A 22216-nucleotide genomic window follows, 5' to 3' on the forward strand; every position below is an offset into this window, starting at 1 on the left:
GTAAAATTGTTTTAATAATGTTATTAATTCACCCCAATATACCAAAATTATCATTTTAATGTCAAATCAGTATTAAAAACAGAGATAGTTTACATTCTCTTTTATAGACTAAGTATTATACTTGCAACCCATCTCAATTTGGACTAGCTACATTTCAAGTGTTCAATAGTCACATTTGTCTAATGGCTAGATAGCAGTAACAGTGGTTACATTCTGGAAAGTATATTAGGTAGCAGGATGCAGATGATCTGAGGGAGACTTACTTTTCATTATTAATTTGTTCCTTTTGAACTTTGTACTATGTGCATGTATTACCTATTTTAAAAAATGAACACATTCCCTAAATAAGTATACAATGTAAATATCCTACTTCTGGAAATCTATTTTATGTATGTGTATAATGATGAATAAACAGTTATTTGCTGCAGCACTATTTTTAATACCACAACACTGGAAATAACCTAAGTGTCCATCAATAGAAGACTGATGAAATACTAGTATACTATAGACACTCACAAAAAAATACTGTGCAATCAAAAGAAAAAGTAAAAAGTATGAACATGAAATAATATACAAGATGCATTATTAAGTAACATACATATACGGCCACTTGTACTAAAAGCTAGCATACGGACAAAGTTGCTCGGACATGCATAAAATCTCTGGAATAATTCACAAAAACCTAGTAATGCTACTTGTGTTTGAAAAGGCAACTGAGTGGCAAGTGGCAGGCTGACAGACTTTTCAATATATATATATATCCTTTGGACCTTTTGAATTTCGCATTACAATCCTATATTTGCAAATTGTCCCCTCAACCAGGAGTTCGACCAGGGGGCGGGGCCGGCCAGCCAACTGCCTGAGGCACCTCCCCACTTTTGGACCCACCCCCAGTTGGCCCCCTCCACCCCAAAGGTGGTGCCAGACAGCCAACTGCCCACGGCCCCTCCCCTGGCCAGCCCTGCCCCAATTGGCCCTGATCGGGTGGGCCGGCCGGACCCCACCCATGCACGAATTCGTGCACTGGGCCTCTAGTAATATATACTTGTAAAAAAACAAAAACAAAAACAAAACACCCACTCTTTACACTTAGTTGGTATCTTGCTTTTTATTGACCCTGCTTGCCTTCATGTAATGTTTAAAGTCCATCTATAAAGACTAGCATTTTTCTAGTTCCTCCATAGAGAGTTTTCCCAGCAGAGGCCATAGATGTTTCAATGACATCAGAACAGTTTTTACATAAATATATATTTTAGCATACAGTTTTTAGAGTTTTGTTTCCCTTCCCTGAATGGCATTACAACCCCATCCCCTGCTACTGAATTCTTTATCTAGTAATTTCCCTAAGACCACCTTTTCCTGAACACTGACTTTTCTAAGTTTCTTGTTCTTGAGGACCTTTATTTCCCTCTCAAGATCAGACATATATAAAAGAAAACAAGTCTGACATTTTATCCAACATTTATAGCTGGAGAAAAGAGCCTAATCTGTGTCTGTTCTAGCATGCCTGTGTGATTTTAAGAAATCTAGAGTATAGTCAATAATGGCAGAGACTGAAGAAAGTAGTATGATAACTGAGAAAAGGCTGCTAAACTTGGCAGTTCAGAATTCACTGATGACTTCCGAAAGGGCAGTATGGACAGTGTGAAGGAGAATATGAAAAAAGAATGGCAAAAAACACTACACAAAGTCCAAGTCTAGAAAAAAGGAAGTGATTAAGTATAGAAAGCAAATATAATTTCAAATATCTTCAAACTGCAAATACAAAATATTCCCAAAATACCTATATGACTTTTTACTTCAAGAGAAAAATCAAGTTAGATACTGCAACATAAAACACTTGAAATGTGATGGTTCTGCCTTCATAAAGAACACCGAAAGTCCCACCAGAATAGTATAAAATCATTATTAGATTTTTGGCAATCCATAAACATGTTATCATACAAGGTAGAGAAAAAAGATTACTTATGATCTGGATTTTTACAACTTTTTTAGTCAAAGAAATCAGTACAATAGAAAGGATTAAAAAAATAAAAATAATTAAAAGCCATTTTTTAAAAAAAATAGGTTTCTCCATTTTCACTATAACTATACTTTTTCCAAAGTTATAAGTTAGTAAGGAAACACACTGCCAATTAGAAATCTAAGTTGGCCCTGTGGAGAACGATGGCTAATGTGTCTTTTAAACAAAAGCAAATAGAAAAATTCATGTGTTCAAGAAACTAGAAACACCCATCAGAAAGGATATATGCACCCCTATGTATAGCAGCACAATTCACCATAGCTAAGATTTGGAAACAGCCTAAATGCCCATCAGCAGATGAGTGGATTAGAAAACTATGGTACATCTACACAATGGAATACTACGCTGCTATAAAAAAGAAGGAATTCTTACCATTTGCAGCAGCATGGATGGAACTGGAGAGCATTATACTAAGTGAAATAAACCAGGCAATGAAAGAAAAATACCACATGATCTCACTCATTTATAAAAAATAAAAAACATTTTAACCTGATGAACAAAAAGATAGATGCAGAGGCAGTCAAGTATCGAACAGACTGTCAAATTACAGCGGGAAGGCTGGGAAGTGTTGGGAAGGGGGGGAAAGAGATCAACCGAAGGAATTGTATGCATGCATATAAGCACAACCAATGGACACAAGACACTGGGGGGATGGGATGAGGGCATGCGACAGGGGATAGGGGAGATTGTGGGAAGGTCAATGGGGAAGAAAAAAGGAGATATATGTACTACTATTTGTAATACTTTAAACAATAAAATAAAATTAAAATTAAATTTTAAAAATATATAAAAAAATCATGTGTTCAATTTTGTGAGCTGCTAAATCTAATGTTAGAGCTTGAATTTAATCCTAAAATTGGTCTTGGTTCAGTGAAAGCCATATTATATAGGCACTGCTGGGGAAGGAAACTACCTGTTTTTTAGTTGAGTTATATTCCTTTCACCTTTCATGAATTTAGAGTTCTATAATCAGCTTGTAAACATAAATTTACATACTGGTTTATCATTCCCAAATTATAAAAAGTCATCCATCAGACTACACAGGCCCAGACTCAAATTGCATGAATATTCAGTACTCCAACTGACCTTCAAATTCCTAGGTCTGTCTTGACCCTCTGCTGAGCAGCAATTTATACCCAGGTCAAGTGTATACAGTTCTCAAGGTGTAAAAGTGCAATCAAAACAAAGTCTAATAGCACTGTCCAAAAGAACCTTCTATTAGATTAAAATTAATTATAGTTAAATTAACATTCATTTCCTCAGTCACAGTTGCCTTATTTCAAGTGCTAAATAGCCACATTTGGCCAATGGCTACCATATTGGACAGTGCAGCAGGTGTATAGCAAACATTTTTCCTTAAGATCTATTATTCCTCAGTGGAGTTTCCAACGGGTAAGAATGACAGGAAAACTAAGCAGCCAGGGTTTCAGCACCCACCTATTCCCCTTACATTTTGAAATTCTGCATGTTTGTTTGCTTTTTTAATGAGCCTGACAGATGCTGTTGTGTGCATAAGTGTGTGTGTGCTCTAAGTTTGAAAATTAGTGATATAGAGCAGAAATGGTCAATACACAAACCTCAGGCCAAAGCTGAACCCTCCTCATACTTAAAACAATTTATAAAGAAAATTTTAACTAGCCAGTTTACATGAACTATCTACTTGTCTATGAAGTAAAACTTGGAGGAAGGAGAGGGGAAACTTGGTCTAAACTTGGAAAATTTGCATTCACTGCCACAGATAAAGCATCTTCAGTAAAAAAAAAAAAAAAAAAAAAAGTTTCCACAGTTCAGTCAAATCAAGGGAGAAAGAAAGCTCATTGGCCCAGTTTCCACTACACCAGTGGTCGGCAAACTGCAGCTCGCGAGCCGTGGTTTGCCGCTCTGTTGACTAATGAGTTTGCTGACCACTGCACTACACCATTTATGAGGAGTTCATTCTGTGAACTTTGCAAATCAGATTCCCCATTTCACATTTTGTAATGAAGGATGCAATTAAGAAGGAGCATTTACTAGTATTTCCTTAATATTTACAATACCTTAACCATTCTCTGTAGAATTTTTGGAAGAAGCTAAAGCAGCATATGTGAATGTAATTTAAACAAAGGCAAATTACAAGATCACAGATTTACTATACTACTACCTCAGGTCAATTCTTTTTTTAATTAAAATCTAGAACTTCTAGTGGCTCCTCCAAAATTATTCATCCTTACTGAGTACTTTGAACATGAAACTATATCCTCCCCCCCCCCCCCAAAAGGGAAGGGAGATAGAGGTAGGACACTGTACATTATTAAAGAAAATGTAGCTTTCAAGTGCAAACTGGACATGCGTGCTGAATGGATTGCAACTAAAGTCTACACTCACTTTCCATTGCTCTAGTCTTGAGGCCAAAGTATTCCAGATTTTGAAAAATTTCAGAACTATCTGGAAAAATTAGTAACAATTTCATAGTAAACTCGCACATTTTAGTAAGAATAAAATCATTAGGATTTCTGTTCTCTTAAAAGTATAAACCTAAAGATCTAATTTACTGGACATCTGTCCTATTAGTGTGGCTCAGTTACATCTGAAAACCCATTGAGCTAAAGGAGAACCACTCATGCTCTAGAACAGGTGTCCTCAAACTACGGCCCGCGGGCCACATGCGGGTGTTTTTGCTGTTTTGCTTTTTACTTCAAAATAAGATATGTGCAGTGTGCATAGGAATTTGTTCATAGTTTTTTTTTTAAACTATAGTCCGGCCCTCCAACGGTCTAAGGGACAGTGAACTGATCCCCCGTTTAAAAAGTTTGAGGACCCCTGCTCTAGAATGTAAGACAAGTAGTAAGTCACAGAATTACCCTAATCATTCTGGCTATCTGGCCAAGCCAGGGACAGTGTCTAAATCTACCTGGCTTGGCAAAATTATATTCTCCATACATGAAATTACTGAAATTTAAGCTGAAAGCTATTCATGAGATATATATATATCCAGAATCAGCATTGAAATATATCCTAACTGAATACATCACAATTATACCATCTGGAGAAATGATCAAAATTGATGGAAGGCAAGCAATAAGCCTCTAACTGTGCATTTTTTAAAACGAAAAAGACTGGATTACTTTTGTACTACTAGCTAAAAATACAAAATCCTATTGTTTATTTTTTTTTTTAAGAAAGTCAAGGCTATATATTACAAACATTACCAATTAGTATTTGGTGGAATAGATTGTTTACAAAGTAACTCTGAGATAGAAAGGAGGATCCAAAAAAAAATTATCAAAGCTAATACTGGGTAGAAGTCACATGTAAGAGGAAAGAAGCCCTCAACAGACAGACTAGCTACTGTCCACGTTAGTTTGGTCCTGGAAATCTCTAGCACACTATCTCAAAGCCTGAATGAAAAGTTTTACATGACATCCTTATAGATGACAAAAAGAATGACTAACTCTGAAGAAAGGTTTGGTATGGGGTGCTAAGCCATTTAAATCACATTTCTTTACTAGTAGCTTAGCATGAAAGGCTTTTTATTAGCCTGTAACATGGCACACTGAATGGCAAACCAAATGAAAAACACTAGCAGGTACTGTGCTTGCAAGTACTGTGGTTTTTCCATGAAATAAGTCATTCCATATAGTACAATGCTTTACCCCTTTAAGAAGAACTGTTAATCATCCTGAATGACAATCTAAAGTATATTATGTAGATCACTGCACTCTCATAAAGAGTTCCCCAAACATGACTTAAGCTAATTGATGAACATGCATTACTACACTTTCAGGTCTGGTCCTGCACTGAATGGTCCCAGACATGCTAGATAGGCTTTGAATATTTGTTTTTGTGTCTTGTAGATTAAGTCTACTGTCTTTACCAGGCTGTTATCTGTTTTTTCTTAGAACAGTGGGCAACAGTTCCCCATCCTCCCACCCCCACCCCCCACCCCTCTCTCCTTAACCTCCCACATTACTCACAATCTACTTCTTTCTAATCTATTGTGGACTTAGAAGCCAGATAGCTTTCCTTGCTAGAAATATCTGAAATAAATGCCAACAGATAAATGCCAACAGGTTCTGATTAAGGGTCTCAATGGCTCTCCTGTGACTAAAGCTTTAAGATATATGGACTTGGACAATTTGAGTACCCCCGGTCTTCTTTGCTTAGTTTCTGCCTCTCAAGTGCATTTTATAATAGGTCAAAGATAAGAACATAGGCAAATCATTTAGAAAATTAGAAAGAAAACAACTGAAAACCACAACTAAAACAGAACAAAAGATCATTTGGGAGGACCCTTATGTCTGAGGCAATGTTCTAGGTACTTTCATCATGATCATTTAACCCTTATAATAATCATAAGAGGTAGCTGTTACCTCCATTTTCAGTTAGAAAACCAAGGCTCGGGAATTAGTAATTTGCCTCAGATAGTAACTGAGAAACCAACTACTAGCTTAGCTCTCTCTCTCCAAAACCCATGGCCTTCCCACTACATGATATTGCAGCCCAATCCTTATTCTTGGATTAGCTAATTGTCTTTACACTTTAATTCTGATGCTTTTATTGGAACCAGACCCATTCAAGTTTGCTTTCTTTCCCTAACCAGTTTCTATAACTAAAGAACAAATAAACAAATGAATAAACAAACTAAGGCCAAATTAAGCCTAACTCTACAAGTGTTCATCTGCTCAGAAACATTTATATGTTTGTAAAAGTTCGGCCATATCTTCAGTTTGTATGGAGTGTGCAAAAATGGTGATGTTTCCACCCCCCATACACTGACAGTTCCCAGTGACAATGCGTTAACACTTGACATCTTCTTTAATGCTGTCCTCTATATTACAGAAAGCACTGCAAGCATATTTAGAAATTGGCTCAGTAATGCATTACATGCTCCCTCAATTTGCAGTAACATGATTTTCTTACTCTAAACACTGGAAGACAGGGCAAGAGATATGAGGAACTTCTTTTCTAATTCCACCAAGGAACAGGGATAATATACTTGTTCGCTGTTAGGTATTTTACTGCCTAGTCCAGGGCCTGGCACACATCAAAGACTATTTGTTTAATAAATGCATAACGGCACTCTTCTGAATGGGGTTTTGAAATCTTCTTCTTTCACATTTTCTGACATACCCTTGCAATACTTAGTGGAAAACATCTTTCCTCTTACAGAAACTAAGAGCTTAAAAATGGCTCTCCTACTTCCATCAAAGACAAGGAATCTAAGACATACATACCCCTCTCTATCCTATAAAAATGACTCTTGTCCCAAGAATATGAATAAACCTCCATCTGCCAAACTGCATACAGCTTTTAGATGCATTATAAATACACCTGTATAACAAAGCTGCTACAAACACAGTCTTTGCAGTCCTAAAATATAAAACCAGCAGAATCAAAACCAAACAAAAAAAGCATTCAGACCTTTATAAAAAGACACAACTGAAAATATTTGCAAAATGTAAAAACTCAACAGGTCTATGATCAGCAGGTTATGCAGCTAAACTGAGTGGTTTTCATCCCCAATGTAAAGTAATGAGATTATAGCAATATAATTCTAATATTTACAAAATGAAAATGAAAAGGGGATCTTTTGCCATCTTTCGGTAGAAAAATCTTTGTTTCTATTAAAAAGATTTTTGCTGAAATATAAAAAAACCATCCCCAAATTCCTGGTTAAGTGTTAAAACACATACCAAGCCTGACAAACCACGAACAACAGGAAATTACCCTGCACAGTTTCTTACAAGACTATTATTTTATGAATTTACAGATTGTGTAAAGATCTGACCACTTATGAATAGGTACAGGTAAGTTACAAGCTTGAAAAAGCAAACTTTTTTGAACATCTACAATGTTAACTCACTTTAGAAGGTATAGGTATAAAGTATAAAAACAGGGCTCTAAGAGCAATTTCTTACTAAAACAAGCTCGGAAATTGATGTTTCCAATCACATTACATTAATTAAAACTGGCCAATGAACTACTTTAAAGTCAATTAATTGTAATATTAAGGGTGTAAGTGGGTACTCACCTTAAAATGTCCACAAGACTCTATTCTTATTTGCCAACAATAACTAATTTTACGGCAAAAACCAAGGAACTTTAAAATCAGTGTTACTTTCTGAATTGAATAAAAATGTTTGCTAAATGATCTTTTGGTGGAGAAAAGTATATAGATATCCTGGATGGTTTTCTTAAGGCAAATAAGAAAATCCTCACACTGTGGTACACTTACGAAATCCATTTCATATTATTTCTCCCATTTCTGTGTTAATTTGCTTATTTATTTATTCACATTAAAACTCCTCAAACTTCATTTAACTAATTGATTTACTCTTCTATGTAAGAGAAACACTTTTTAAGGCGGGTCAAAGCTAGAATAACAAATGTATTTGCAGAGTAATAGCCAATTTATTATCTTATTAGGCTCCAATAAAATACCCTTGCAATCAGTGGTACACGTTCAATTCATATGAAATCAGAAGAGGGGAAATGAAAAGGAACTAGGAATACAGCATCATTTAGAATTCTGAAAATAATTCAAATTTCAGGGACCATTTTTTTTTAAAAAGATGGAATTGGAAGTTTGCGTGATCATTTACTTATTAACAATTACCTTTCATGTGTCATTTAAAACACCAGAATTTAAAATATTCCAAGCTGTAACAGGCAAGACATGACAGAAGGAAAAATGCTACTTCCAATTTCGTTTACCTGGAGATGGCTGTTTCAAAGGTTTGGATGACAACAAACCCGGAGTATGTAGCTAAAAGGGTCCAGAGGAAGGAATAACAAAACCAACCTAGGAGCTGTTTTTCCTTTGTTTAGGATCAAAAGGAAACCACTCACCACACAAGGATTAAGTAAGTAAAAGACACCAGTACCCAGCCCAAGGACAGGATCCCCCCAGGAGAGAGAACAAAACAACTAAAGTTGCACATTTTAAAACGAAGTTTGAAAATCCGCGAAATCCTGGAGCATGCTTTCTACAGGCGTGGGAGAAAACCCAGCAGGCTCCCCGCACAGGAACTTTCCCAAGTGAGGGGAGAAGGGCCGCCTGCTCGTGGGGGTGGGAGGACCCCGGGCGCTCCGGAACCCCAAGACGAGGATGGTCAACCAAGGTTACGGGACCAGAAAACAAGTGGAAGCAAAGTACCGCCCGCTCCGAACACGGCTTCCCAGCGAGCCCTACACCAGAGCGGTCTCCCCGGCTCTGAAAATCAGAACCACAAACCATCAACTGTTCGCGACGGAGGGGAAGGGCCCCCGCGGACCCCGGGCCGGCCGGCGGGCGGGCAGCTCCGGGCGCCGACCCCTTCCTTCCCTTTGGCCTGCCCGGCCCCGCGTCCCCGCACCCCGAGGGCCGGGCGCCCCGCCGCCCCGCCGCCGCCACACCTCAGCACCAGCCCCCGTGGCGAGGCGACGCGGAGCCTCAAGGACCCGAGCCCAACACCAACACACCCCTAGCCCCAGGGGCCCGCCGGGCGCCGCGGCTTTACCTGGACCGAGGCTCCGGGTCCCGCCCCGTCGGAGCCGGGGGTCCGGGACCTTTTGTTCCTTCCTCTTCCGAACGGGATGAGGGGCTGAGAGGGGAGAGGGGAATGGGAGATTGGAGGCGGAACTGAAAACACTCTCGCAGCCGCCCGGCCTCCCGCCCCGCCTCCCCAGCTAGTGCCCGGCCCGCGGCCCCGGCGCGCGGGGAGGGGACGCGGGCCCGGACGCCGCCCGCGAGAAGGAGGGGGTGGGGACGCGCGTCCCGCCGCCGCCGCCGCCGCCGCCCCTCCTCCCCTCAGGCGCGCGCCCGCATCCCTCCAACCCCGGGCCGCCCGGGCGACCGAGCCCTCCCCGCCGCGCCCGCCGGCCCACCTCCGCTTCCGCCCCGCGCCCTCCGCCGCCGGCCGCAGCGGCGCGGCGCACCCACCTCCGGGAGGCTCGCTCGGAGCTCGCTGGCTGCTGGCTGGGAGCTGTTCCTCCGCCGCCGCGGCCGCGCGGTAGACCCGCCTCCCACCCCAGGCCGCGAGCCCCGCCGATTCGCCGGCGCAGCCCCGGGGCTGGCACCCTGCCGCCCGCTGATTGGCGCCCCCGGCCGCCCGTTAGGGCGCGAGGCACGCCGGCCGATCGCAGCCCTCGGCACGCGCGGAAGACCGGACGAGCTGAGGAGGGAAGGCAGGAGGCCGAGCTCCCGAGCAGGGCCGGGGCGCGAGCGGGGCTTCGAGAGTCCCGGCCACTACCTCCCCGCCTCCTTTCCCCCCGCCCCCCCCCCCCGGCCCGCCCTGCCCTCTCGGCCCGACCGGCGGCGCGCGCAACCAATCAGCGCGCGAGGTGCTCGGGGTGTGAGCCGCGCGTCGGGAGCCTCGAATCGGAAGGGAGACGTCGCTCCCTGATTGGTCCCGCCTCCCCCGTAGAGCGTGAGGCGAGGCGAGGCGCGGCCGGGCCGGCGGCGGTGGGCGAGGTGGGGTGGGACGCCCCCGGTTTCGGTCGACTTCGTCTTCGGGGAGCTCCCGGGAGAGGCTGTGGGAAGGGATGGAGGGGAAGCACGTATCCTGCCGCAGTGGGGAAGCAGCCCCGGGATCGCCCGTCCCTCTGCCTCGGCCCTGGGTCCCCTTCTCGGTCTCTCCACCGCCATTGGGTGGGGCCTGTGAGGGCCGCCGCCTGGCCCACCTCTCCTAATCATGCCGAGAAGGGGCAAGTGCTCATCCCCTGGGAAGAACCGAGCCCGCCTGGAGGACAGGACGAGCCCGGGGCAGGAGGATGGTTCCGCCGAAGCCGCGGTACTGAATCCACTCCGGGCGCGCCCGTAGGCGAAGGAGCGGGCGAGTGGGCGGGGCCCCCGTGGTGATAAATGGGGGCGGGGTCCGAGATGTAAATAAGCCCCCAGGGCGGGGATCTGTGGGCCTTAGGGCCGGGGGGGAAGGATGCCAGGTTTAACCAGAATCTTGGTTCTCTCTCCAGTAAAAAATGCAGCGAACCAATGCATGCTGTGGACGACCCTTGTGAAGTCTGAAAAATAAGCCCGATGCCCCTTAATTGCCGGATTCTCTTTCCCTCCATTTCTCCGCTGTTCAGGGGATGTGGGTAGGCCCCCCAGCATCTGCGCTTCAAGGCCCTAACTACTGGTAAGCTGCTGGCTGACCAAAACTGGTGGGGGCGTAACGGCACTCGGGTAACTTCGCTTTCACCTTAGGGACACCCAAATCTCTGCTGAAATATTGAACCCAACTAATCAACCACATCAAGTGTTTATTAAGCACTTGGTGCGTTGGGCAGGGAGCACCACAGAACTAAAGTTAGGAAGAAAGTTAGGGCTCACACAGGTAGGTAGTTGGTGGCAGAGACAAGGCAGTATTCTTGGCTCCCTGTTCAGCGCTTCAATTTCATGTGCTCCTTCATGAATTTCACGTGGCGACTTAAGCAGGAGAGGGGCACTGACAATGTAGATCAGTCAACAAGAAGTCCCAAACGGCCATTCCAAACAGTAAGAGTTCTTGAAGTATATGCTTTCTTTTCAGCTATGAAGGCTTCTCCGAGGAAGGTGTCTTCTGGAGATACTTGGCCATTCCCTGAGTCTTACAGGTTTTCCAGTTGTCCTTTTCAAAATCTTCATGTCCACCATCTCCCTCCTCGAACATAGAAGTACTCTTCTCACCGAAAAGTTGTGATGAAGGGCATGAACCCTGGAGCTAGGCAAATTGTAGTTTTTAGATCTACTCTGTTCCAAATCTGATCTTCGGCAAGTGGAACTCACCTGCAATGATAGCTATTCAAATGTAGTTGTGTGGTGATTAAATAAAATAATAAATATCACAGGGCTTTGGAGTTCAAAGAAAATCAATAATTGTTAACATTTCTTCCCTTCGGTTGCCTTCATGTATTTATGCTAAGATAAACTTACTCAGCAGAAATTCTTCAAAAGTTGACCTCCAGGGTGTTTTCTTCCATTGTCAGCTTAGAGGCAGCTCTACTCACCTCCTTTTTAAAATAGCTTGTGAAAGAGACCCAGGAAGCCAACTGATGGAACTGATCCATCGCCTAAGCCTCTGCTTCCATATCCCAGAGCCACCAGGGAGGATGGATGGTCTAGGCCAGGGCAAAAGCTCTTCAATTTAGAAGTAGGAAGGCTGTTTCTGGTTTTTGGTCCTTCCTGCTGACCCAAGCCAACCATTTTAATATGAAATGGCCTATTAAAAGCTACCCTGGGCCTGGCAGGCATGACTCAGTGATTGAGTGTCAACCTAGGAGGTCACATTTCAATTCTGGACAGGATACATGCCAGGTTGCAGGTTTGATCCCCAGTAGGGGGTGTGCAGGAAGCAGCTGATTAATGATTCTTATCATTGATGTTTCTCTCCCTCTCCCTTCCTCTGAAATCAATAAAAATTTATTTAAAAATAATAATAAAGCTACCCTGGGTCACACAAATATTTTCTCCTATGTGACCAGGGTGTACATTTATTTGAGTATCCATTTGGGTGATGGGGGATTCCTGAGCTGGCTGGGATTCCAGAAGAATCTGCTATAGGAGTTAGGGTACAATTAAAGAGTACAGTAATGCAGTAGATGATATGCTTGAAGTTTAAGACCATCTTCCCAAAGTGTCAGACTTTTGAGTCCGTAACTTCCATTCTGGAATCCTTTTAGGATCTGTGAGATTGAAGAAATGGGAGGAGGGGCAATCTGGCTACCAATGCAGTACCCATAGGGTTTTGAAATGGGAACATGCCTACTGGCCCCTCTGCTAGAAATGTGTCTAAACCAAAGTGGGTCAAGACAGAAACTGAAGGCAGATGGAGAAGGATTGCCGTGGCAACAATCAACTGGGAAATCCCCTAGGGTACTTCAAGGCCTATCATCAGTAGATTCCTATTGCATAAATTATATTAAGTAAACCTTATTTTTATGTGAATAGACACTAAGTTTAACCCTTCATTACTCATGACACTGCAAAATAAATGAAATTATAATCAATTCAGAATCAATTTAAAAGTAGTTAAATGTACTAGAAAGACATATAAGAAAAATGGTAATGGTGGTTGCTTCTGGAATGAGAACTTGGAAGTCATGAGTGGAAAACTTAAATTTCATCATTATTTCTTCTGTAGTTTGAATTTTTAAAAATATGTATCCATGTGTTGATTTTTCAAAAGATACAACTCATAGTCCATCTCTCTGACGAGATCTGGAAAGCCTTTCGTGGATGATATACATATGACTTCGCTTTGATTAATCTTGACCTGTTAGTTTAGTCTTGAGAAGGTTTTTAGCTTTCTCATGTATGTATGTTTTGTCTCCCCATTTAGATTGTACATTCCTGAAGGATAAGGAAAGCATCTCATTCTCAGTTGTCTTCCCACACCCTTACCAAAAGACTAAGTAATTGAAGTGAAATATAGCATTTGTATAGCATTCTGTGTGTGTCATGGGTCCACAAGCATTCTACACAGGTTTGCCCCATCCTTTCAGTTTGTAGTTGATCTCAGTACAGCCACTGAGCATCTCTTCCACATCTGATCTCTGCATTTGCTTATCCTGGTGGAGCTACGTTGCAGTGAGCATTGCTACATCTTAAGGAAACTTCCAGTTATTTGCAACTGAAAGGACACTGATTACATGAAATAACCTAAGTGAAAATTGTAAAGAACAAAAGTTGAGGGGTTACTTTTGTTGTAAATAATGATAGAAAAAACTCAATACCAGCTGGATTTTTATCTCAATACAATGAAATTTTATGTTTTAAAAGAATTTGTATTAAAGGTGTGTACACCTGCCTACACACACACACACACACACACACACACACACACACACACATTCCTTATTCACATGCTAGCTTTTCTTAAAAATGAAAACTAACATCTGATGGAGATAAGAATAAAGCATATATAAGAAAAAAGGATCCAGCAAGTATTTATCGGTATCTGTTATGTGCCAATCATAAAAGCAATGGTTGATTATGATGGAAAATTATTGTCCTATGCCAAAATCACTCAAGAAAACAAACCATTGAGGTAGGGTTTTTGTTTGTTTTTCTTTAAATATATTTTTTATTGATTCATAGAGGCAGGAAAAGGGAGAGAGAAATAGAAATATCAATGATAAGAGAATCATTGATCGGCTGCCTCCTGCCCACCCCCCCACTGGGGATTAATAGAGCCACAACCTGGGCATATGCCTCAACAGGGAATTGAAGGTGACCTTCTGGGTTCATAGGTCAATGCTCAACCACTGAGCCATACCAGCCAGGTGAGTTAGGGTTTTTTTTATTTTATTATTATTTAAGGAGGTAAAGGGACTGAGAGAAAAGTTGCCTCTTGTTGGGAGAAAAATATTTGGAGAAAACAAGTTAGATTTCTTATTCTCCAGACAGCTGATAATTAATATTTCTTACGCATTTAAAAACAAATGATCGTTGGCTTTATTGATCATTAGATAGCTAATTCAGAGACCGTTCAATTGTAGTGTTATAATACAATGCCAATGCAATGAGTACTCCCATAAAGACATTTAAATATTATCTAAAATCTACATATTTTGGGGATGGGAAAAACAGGCCAATATCTAAACCCTAAAAGAACAAATGTACAAATTATTTAAAGTTCTATTGTGATGGGGCATAATTTGGTAGTCATATGTCAACAGTAGGCGCTTATGTCTTATTTATAACTAAAGGCCTGGTGCATGAATTCATGCAAGGGAGAGGTGTGGCCAGTCTGCCCTGATAGGGGCTGATCAGGGCCTGGCCTGCCAGGGGGAGAGGCCACGGGAGGTCGGCCGGCCCACCCGCCCCTGATTGGGCCAGTTGGCTGACTGAAGTGCGCATCATAATGACCTGTCGTTCCAGTCGCTTGGCTTTTATGTATATACTAGGGGCCCAGTGCACAAATTTGTGCACCTTGAAAGGAACTGTGGGCCACAAGGCTGCAGTGGGCACATGGGTGGGTCTTGGCCCATCCTCCACATCCCTGCCTGGCCCCTCCTGTCGCAAGCCCCAGTCCCCAAAAACCCTAACCCAAGACAAGAGCCCCGCTCCCACTGCCACTGCTCACATGCGCTGATGGCGTCAGCCCTGCTCACATCCGCTGATGGCACAGAGCAATTGGGGCCAGCACAAGCAGTGGGTGTGAGTGGGGCCGGTGCCCTCAGTGGGTGCAAGTAGTGGCTGCTGCCCCAATCGCCCCTCAGGAGCAGGGGGAGGTGGAGAAGCCCTGAGGGGCAATTGGGGCTGGCACCTGCTGATGGCACCAAGTGATCAGGACTGGTGCTGAGCTCCAGCAGCAGGTGCGAGCAGGGCTAGAGCTGGCAGTGAGTGTGAGTGGTGGCTTCAGCGCCAGCAGTGGGTGAGAGCAGGGCCAGCGCTGGCAGCAGGTGTGAGCGCCGGGTGGGACCGTGGCACAGAAGCAAAGAATTTTCAGTAACCACCAGAGTCTCACCCCGATGACAGCAACTGGTGCCCTGCCTTCGTCTGATGCCTCCACTCACCTGCTCCACCATCCCGCTGTGGCCATTGCCTACCATGTTCCATGCATGCTTCCTGGTAGTCAGCACCCATTATAGCGACCAGTTGTTCGGTTGTTCCGCCATTCGGTCTATTTGCATATTAGCCTTTTATTATATAGGATAGATTGTCTGTGTGTGACAATATTGACTAAGCCAGACTGCTGGTAGGCAGGATAAGTGTGTGAAGGTATAATATACTCTTGGGAAATTTCAAGCTTATTAGCATAATTGTTCTAATGAATACTGAAGAGGTTATTGAACATAACTGACTAGAGTAGACAATAGATGCATAATCAGTGTCCTAATGATTGAGTTAATGAGCCCCAATTGTTTGTACTATAAACAGTCCTCAGTTATGAAAAAGACATTTTGCTGATGGAGTCTGACTATTGTGTTACCTGATGATTGGCCAGAATATAATTAATGGTGGGAGAAAGCCAATTATTACTGGCTCCTAAAGACTTCAGTGGTGTATTTCAAGGGGTAAATTACATAGCTACATAGAGGTTTCATTTCAGCTCTTCCTTGCCTTCATACAATCATGGAGCTTGATCAATACCCTTATTTTGGAGCTAAAACAACCAAGGACTAGGCTTCTCCAAAGTTCTATGGCCACTTAGTGTCAGGGATTATACACAGAGTGGCCACCTTTTCTGCTCTGGCACTGCTCATTAACTCTTCTACCTGTCCCTGGTCTGCACCCTCATCCCTTCTCTACTCTCTTCAATCTCCCTATTCCCATTATTTTCTATGCATGTTTCATGACCAACTTCTTTACAGTCAAATCAGGGATACATTTCCTACCTGCACCTACACCCCAGTGCTGTACAACATGCCTGTTTCCAGGTTCATCCTCCCAGTGACAGTTTGTGAAAGACCTGATCCTCCTTCTAGAGAAGTCTTTTTCTTCTACCTGTTCTTTGTCCCCTTGACCAACCAGTCTAGATTAGCATCCCCACACATATACCAGTCCCACTATCATATCATAAATTGTTCCTTAAAATTGTTGTCACTATCTGTAAGTATGCTCATTTATTTCTGTGCTGACTTATTATTTTTACCACTCCCCACTGAATGTAGGCTCAACAAGAGCAGGAAACACATCTATATTCTTCACCATAGCATCCCTAATTCAAATATATATGGAGGTGCTCAATAAGTAGTTTTAAATGGATGGATAATTTTTACTTAAGTTCACTCAAACTCATCTTCTATTTGTCTGTGTGGATGTGTCTTAGCCCAGCTCCCTAGAAAACAGCCTGGTGTAAGGATTAAGGGCCAAGGCTTTACTTAGGAGGTATTATCCCAAAGCAGCAACATTGAGGGAGGAAAAGGTAAGGAAAAATGGGGAGCAATGCATGGTAATGCATTACTGTGATAACCATTGCTAATGACAAGCCTTGCAGAGTAACAGCCAGTCTTTTAACAGGTGCAATCACTTGGCCATACAGAACATCTTCATACAGACAATATGGAGTAATGTTTTGGAACAATCCAAGGAAGGGAGGAACTTTATGTCCCCTGTTTCCTGTTAGTCAAAGATTGTCCCACAGGAAGCTAACTTCCCACACTGCCCAGTTGTGTTATCCATATGCTTTGATAGCCACTCAGAAAGCCAAGTGCCCTGCCCTAGAGTCCAGAAGTGATGGGAGGAGTCTGTGAGTAAGTAGCTGGTCGGCCTTGGACAATCAAACCACAAGAGACTTAACTAAGTCACCCATGGTGGCAGCTGAAATAGAGCAAAATGCCACCATGGTGGCAAAATGCTTTAGCATCTCTTTAGTCCCAGAGATGCTAAAGCCCAGAAAATCTGAGAAGACTCATAAACTAAGCCTAATATAAAGTAACTAGAGGCCCGGTGCATGAAATTCGTGCACGGGTGTGTGTCCCTCAGCCCAGCCTACACCCTCTCCAATTTGGGACCCAGCGAGGGATGTCCGACTGCCCATTTAGGCCCGATCCCGGTGGTGGGATCGGGTCTAAAAGGGCAGTCGGACATCGCTCTCACAATCCAGGACTGCTGGCTCCCAATCGATCGCCTGCCTGCCTGCCTGCCTGATTGCCCCTAACCACTTCTGCCTGCCAGCCTGATCGATGCCTAACTGCTCCCCTGCCAGCCCGATTGCCCCCAACTGCCCTCCCCTGCCGACCTGGTTACCCCTAACTGCCTTCCCCTGCCGATCTGGTTGCCCCTAACTGTCCTCCCCTGCAGGCCTGGTCCCCTCCAACTGCCCTCCCCTGCAGGCCTGGTTCCCCCCAGCTGCCCTCCCCTGCAGGCCTGGTCACCCCTAACTGCCCTCCCCTGCTGGCCTGGTCACCTCCAACTGCCCTCCCCTGCAGGCCTGGTTCCCCCCCAACTGACCTCCCCTGCAGGCCTGGTTCCCCGCCTAACTGCCCTCCCCTGCAGGCCTGGTCCCCCCCAACACCCTACCCTGCTGGCCCAGTCACCCCTAACTGCCCTCCCTTGCCAGCCTGGTTGCCCCTAACTGCCCTCCCCTGCTGGCCCGATTGCCCCAAACTGTCCTCCCCTGCAGGCCTGGTCCCCCCAACAACTGCCTTCCCCTGCCTGCCCAGTCACCCCTAACTGTCCTCCCATGCATGCCTGGTTCCCCCCAACTCCCCTCCCTTGCAGGCCTGGTCCCTCCCAACTGCCCTTCCCTGCTGACCTGATCGCCCACAACTTCCCTCCCCTGCCAGCCATCTGTGGTGGCCATCTTGTGTCCACATGGGGGAGGCCGTCTTTGACCACATGGGGGTGGCCATCTTGTGTGTTGGAGTGATGGTCAATTTGCATATCACTATTATATAGGAATATTACCACAGCAAAGGTAGGACCAGGTCTGTACCCAGCACCTCCTACAATAATTGTTAATTAAACTTTTGTTGAATGAATGATTGCATGCATAAGTGGCATAATCATCTACTGACTTAAGCTGAAAATTTGGAGTCATCCATGATCTTTCTTCCTTAATTTCTATATATTAAAATGAGGACAAAATGTTTTTTGTCTCTAACTTCATAATATATAATACATCTCAGATCCAATGTCTCCTCTCCAAGTTCACTGCCTTGATTCAGACCTTTGTCATCTTTCACTGGAATTATTACCATAGCTACTTAACTGGTCGTCATGTATCCAGCCTTGTTCCCCTTCCATCCATTCTCCCTGCTGCCAGGATTTCTTTTTTTTTTTTTTTTTTTTTTATTTTTTTTTTATTTTTTTTTATTTATTATTTTTTTTAAATTTCTTTATTGATTAAGGTGTCACATATTTGTCCTCATCCCCCCATTCCCATCCCACCCCTCTCCCCACGCATGCCCCAATCCCCTGTTGAACTTAACCGTTGGATAGGCTTATATGCATGCATACAGGTCCTTTGGTTGAACTCTCCCCCTCCCCCCACCCTCCCCCTACCCTCCCCTATCCTCCCTCTGAGGCCCGATAGTCCGATCGATGCCTCCTTGCTTCTGGTTCTGTTCTTGTTCCTCAGTCTATGTTGTTCATCATTTCCCCTAGATGAGCGAGATCATATATCACTAGATATACACTAATAAGAACTGAATGTGAGACGAGCAATAATAGTTATGCTGACAGGCAAATGAATCAATCTGTAGCGAGCATCCCCCTGGACCAACAGTTCTTTTGAGACCCAATTTCAATGTCCAGTAGTTCCTTATATGTACATGTCAGCACTGACCCCTCAGCTCTGGATGGTGGACAAATGGTGGTAATGGAGGTCCGACTCCCTCTGGTTTGGTCTCGGCCGAACCCAGGGGCACGGCGTCTCCCGGACTAAGGGGCACGTGGCCTCACCCCTACCCAAGGGGCGCGTGGTCTCACCCGGGCCTGGGACCCAGCCTCACCCGGATGGATCCAGGGGCGCACGGCCTCACCCGGACCCAGGATCTGGCTTCACCCGTACCCAGGGACGCTTGGCCTCTCCCAGACCCAGGGGCACGTGGCCTCACCCGGGCCTAGGTGCACGAGGCCTCATCCGGATCCAGGGACACATGGTCGCACCCGGACCCAGGGACGCTTGGCCTCTCCCAGACCCAGGGCCACTTGGGCTCACCCGGGCCTAGGTGTACGAGGCCTCACCCGGATCCAGGGACACATGGTCTCACCCGGACCCAGGGACGCTTGGCCTCTCCCAGACCCAGGGCCACTTGGGCTCTCCCGGGCCTAGGTGCACGAGGCCTCATCCGGATCCAGGGACACATGGTCGCACCCGGACCCAGGGACGCTTGGCCTCTCCCAGACCCAGGGCCACTTGGGCTCACCCGGGCCTAGGTGCACGAGGCCTCATCCGGATCCAGGGACACATGGTCGCACCCGGACCCAGGGACGCTTGGCCTCTCCCAGACCCAGGGCCACTTGGGCTCACCCGGGCCTAGGTGCACGCGGCCTCACCTGGATCCAGGGACACATGGTCTCACCCGGACCCAGGGATGCTTGGCCTCTCCCAGACCCAGGGCCACTTGGGCTCACCCGGGCCTAGGTGCACGAGGCCTCACCCGGATCCAGGGACACATGGTCGCACCCGGACCCAGGGACGCTTGGCCTCTCCCAGACCCAGGGCCACTTGGGCTCACCCGGGCCTAGGTGCACGAGGCCTCATCCGGATCCAGGGACACATGGTCGCACCCGGACCCAGGGACGCTTGGCCTCTCCCAGACCCAGGGCCACTTGGGCTCACCCGGGCCTAGGTGCACGCGGCCTCACCCGGATCCAGGGACACATGGTCTCACCCGGACCCAGGGATGCTTGGCCTCTCCCAGACCCAGGGCCACTTGGGCTCACCCGGGCCTAGGTGCACGAGGCCTCACCCGGATCCTGGGACACATGGTCGCACCCGGACCCAGGGACGCTTGGCCTCTCCCAGACCCAGGGCCACTTGGGCTCACCCGGGCCTAGGTGCACGAGGCCTCACCCGGATCCAGGGACACATGGTCTCACCCGGACCGAGGGACGCTTGGCCTCTCCCAGACCCAGGGCCACTTGGGCTCACCCGGGCCTAGGTGCACGAGGCCTCATCCGGATCCAGGGATGCATGGTCTCACCCGGACCCAGGGACGCTTGGCCTCTCCCAGACCCAGGGGCACGTGGCCTCACCCGGGCCTAGGTGCACGAGGACTCACCCGGATCCAGGGACACATGGTCGCGCCCGGACCCAGGGACGCTTGGCCTCTCCCCGACCCAGGGCCACTTGGGCTCACCCGGGCCTAGGTGCACGCGGCCTCACCCGGATCCAGGGACACATGGTCTCACCCGGACCCAGGGACGCTTGGCCTCTCAGACCCCGGGGCATGTGACCTCACCCATGCCTAGGTGCACGAGGTCTCACCCGGATCCAGGGACACACGGTCTCACCCGGACCCAGGGACGCCTGGCCTCCCCCAGACCCAGGGGCACGTGGCCTCACCCGGGTCTAGGCGCACGAGGCCTCACCCGGAACCAGGGACACACGGTCTCACCCGGACCCAGGGACGCCTGGCCTCCCCCAGACCCAGGGGCACGTGGCCTCACCCGGGCCTAGGCGCACGAGGCCTCACCCGGATCCAGGGACACACGGTCTCACCCGGACCCAGGGACGCCTGGCCTCCCCCAGACCCAGGGGCACGCGGCCCCACCCGGGCCTAGGTGCACGAGGCCCCACCCGGATCCAGGGACACATGGTCTCGCCCGGACCTAGGGGTGCATGGCCTCTCTCAGACCCAGGGGCACGTGGCCTCACCTGGACCTAGGTGCACGAAGCCACCCGGACCCAGGGGCGTGTTACCTCTCTCAGACCCCTGGTCGCGTGGTCTCACCCGGATCCAGGGGCTCACGGCCTCACCCGTACTCGGGACCCAGCCTTACCCGGATCCAGGGACCCACGGCCTCACCCGGACCCAGGGTTCAGATTCGCCCGGACCCAGGGGCACATGGCCTCACCCGAACCCGGAATCCAGCTTCACCTGGACCCAGGGGCGCGTGGCCTCACCCAAACCCAGGGGCGTGAGGCCTCACCTAGACCCAGAGGCGTGTGACCACATCTGAGCCCAGAGGCTCGCAGGCTCGCCTGGACTCGGGTCTCAGCGGGGTTTCGTCTTCTTGATCCCAATTCCTGTTGGTCAATTCCCTCTCAGCAATTCCTTCGGTCATTTTCTCAGAGCTCCAGGGCGGCTGCCGCAGAACTCGTTGGGCGGCGGGCTCGGCAAGGCTCCGGTGTGCCCGGTGCCCGGCGGTGGGCTGGTCCGGTGTCGCTGCGTCGGCCCTTGGGTCTGCAACGGTGGCCAGTCGCTGAGCGTGCGCACCTGGCCACTTCGGGGCATTGAGATTCTTGAAGGACTCGGAGGTCAGCAAGCACGGAGTCTCCCACCCCATGTCTCCCAGGGGCTCGTCTGTCCGTGCTCGGCAGCGAGTGGAGCCGTCCCCTCAGCCGGAGACCGCCGGGGGAACTGCGCCGAGCACGTTCCTGGCCACCATTGTGTCGCCTGAGCCATAGTTCTTAAAGTGTGGACTTTGGGTCACCGGCATCAGCATCATCCTGCGTACCCCTCTCTTTTATTCTAGTTGTAGAGCATCTGCTCAGCCAGCCCCCCGGTCTTTCTGGCTGGTGTCTGCTCTGCTCTCCCGTCGTAGTCTCAATATTGTTGTGGTAGGCAACGATCAGGCTGCCGCCCTATGTCTCCATCTTGGTCCTCCTTTGTACAGTTAAGTCTTGATTGTTGTTGGTG

At 47.0% G+C, this 22216-nt stretch overlaps 1 protein-coding gene and 1 long non-coding RNA gene across 8 annotated transcripts in view; one reads left to right on the forward strand and one right to left on the reverse strand.

Annotated features, from left to right (window-relative positions):
• Positions 1 to 10235, reverse strand: part of SMAD2 (SMAD family member 2) — a 70852-nt gene extending 60617 nt beyond the window's left edge. For 6 of the 7 annotated variants that reach the window (XM_054724464.1, XM_054724462.1, XM_054724465.1 and 3 more), the window contains exons 1-2: positions 9924 to 10235; positions 9502 to 9585 (exon numbers count right to left, since the gene is read on the reverse strand). The gene's annotated coding sequence lies outside the window, so the exon portion shown is untranslated. The other variant, XM_054724460.1, reaches the window with a different exon arrangement.
• Positions 10236 to 10460: 225 nt separating this feature from the next.
• On the forward strand, positions 10461 to 11806 carry LOC114233999 (uncharacterized). The gene is made up of 3 exons (XR_003620196.2): positions 10461 to 10773; positions 10955 to 11118; positions 11512 to 11806. It is a non-coding gene; the product is annotated as an uncharacterized LOC114233999 (long non-coding RNA).
• The last annotated feature ends 10410 nt before the right edge of the window (positions 11807 to 22216 follow it).

This window comes from Eptesicus fuscus, chromosome 12 (assembly GCF_027574615.1).
Source record: "Eptesicus fuscus isolate TK198812 chromosome 12, DD_ASM_mEF_20220401, whole genome shotgun sequence".
NCBI lineage: Eukaryota > Metazoa > Chordata > Mammalia > Chiroptera > Vespertilionidae > Eptesicus > Eptesicus fuscus.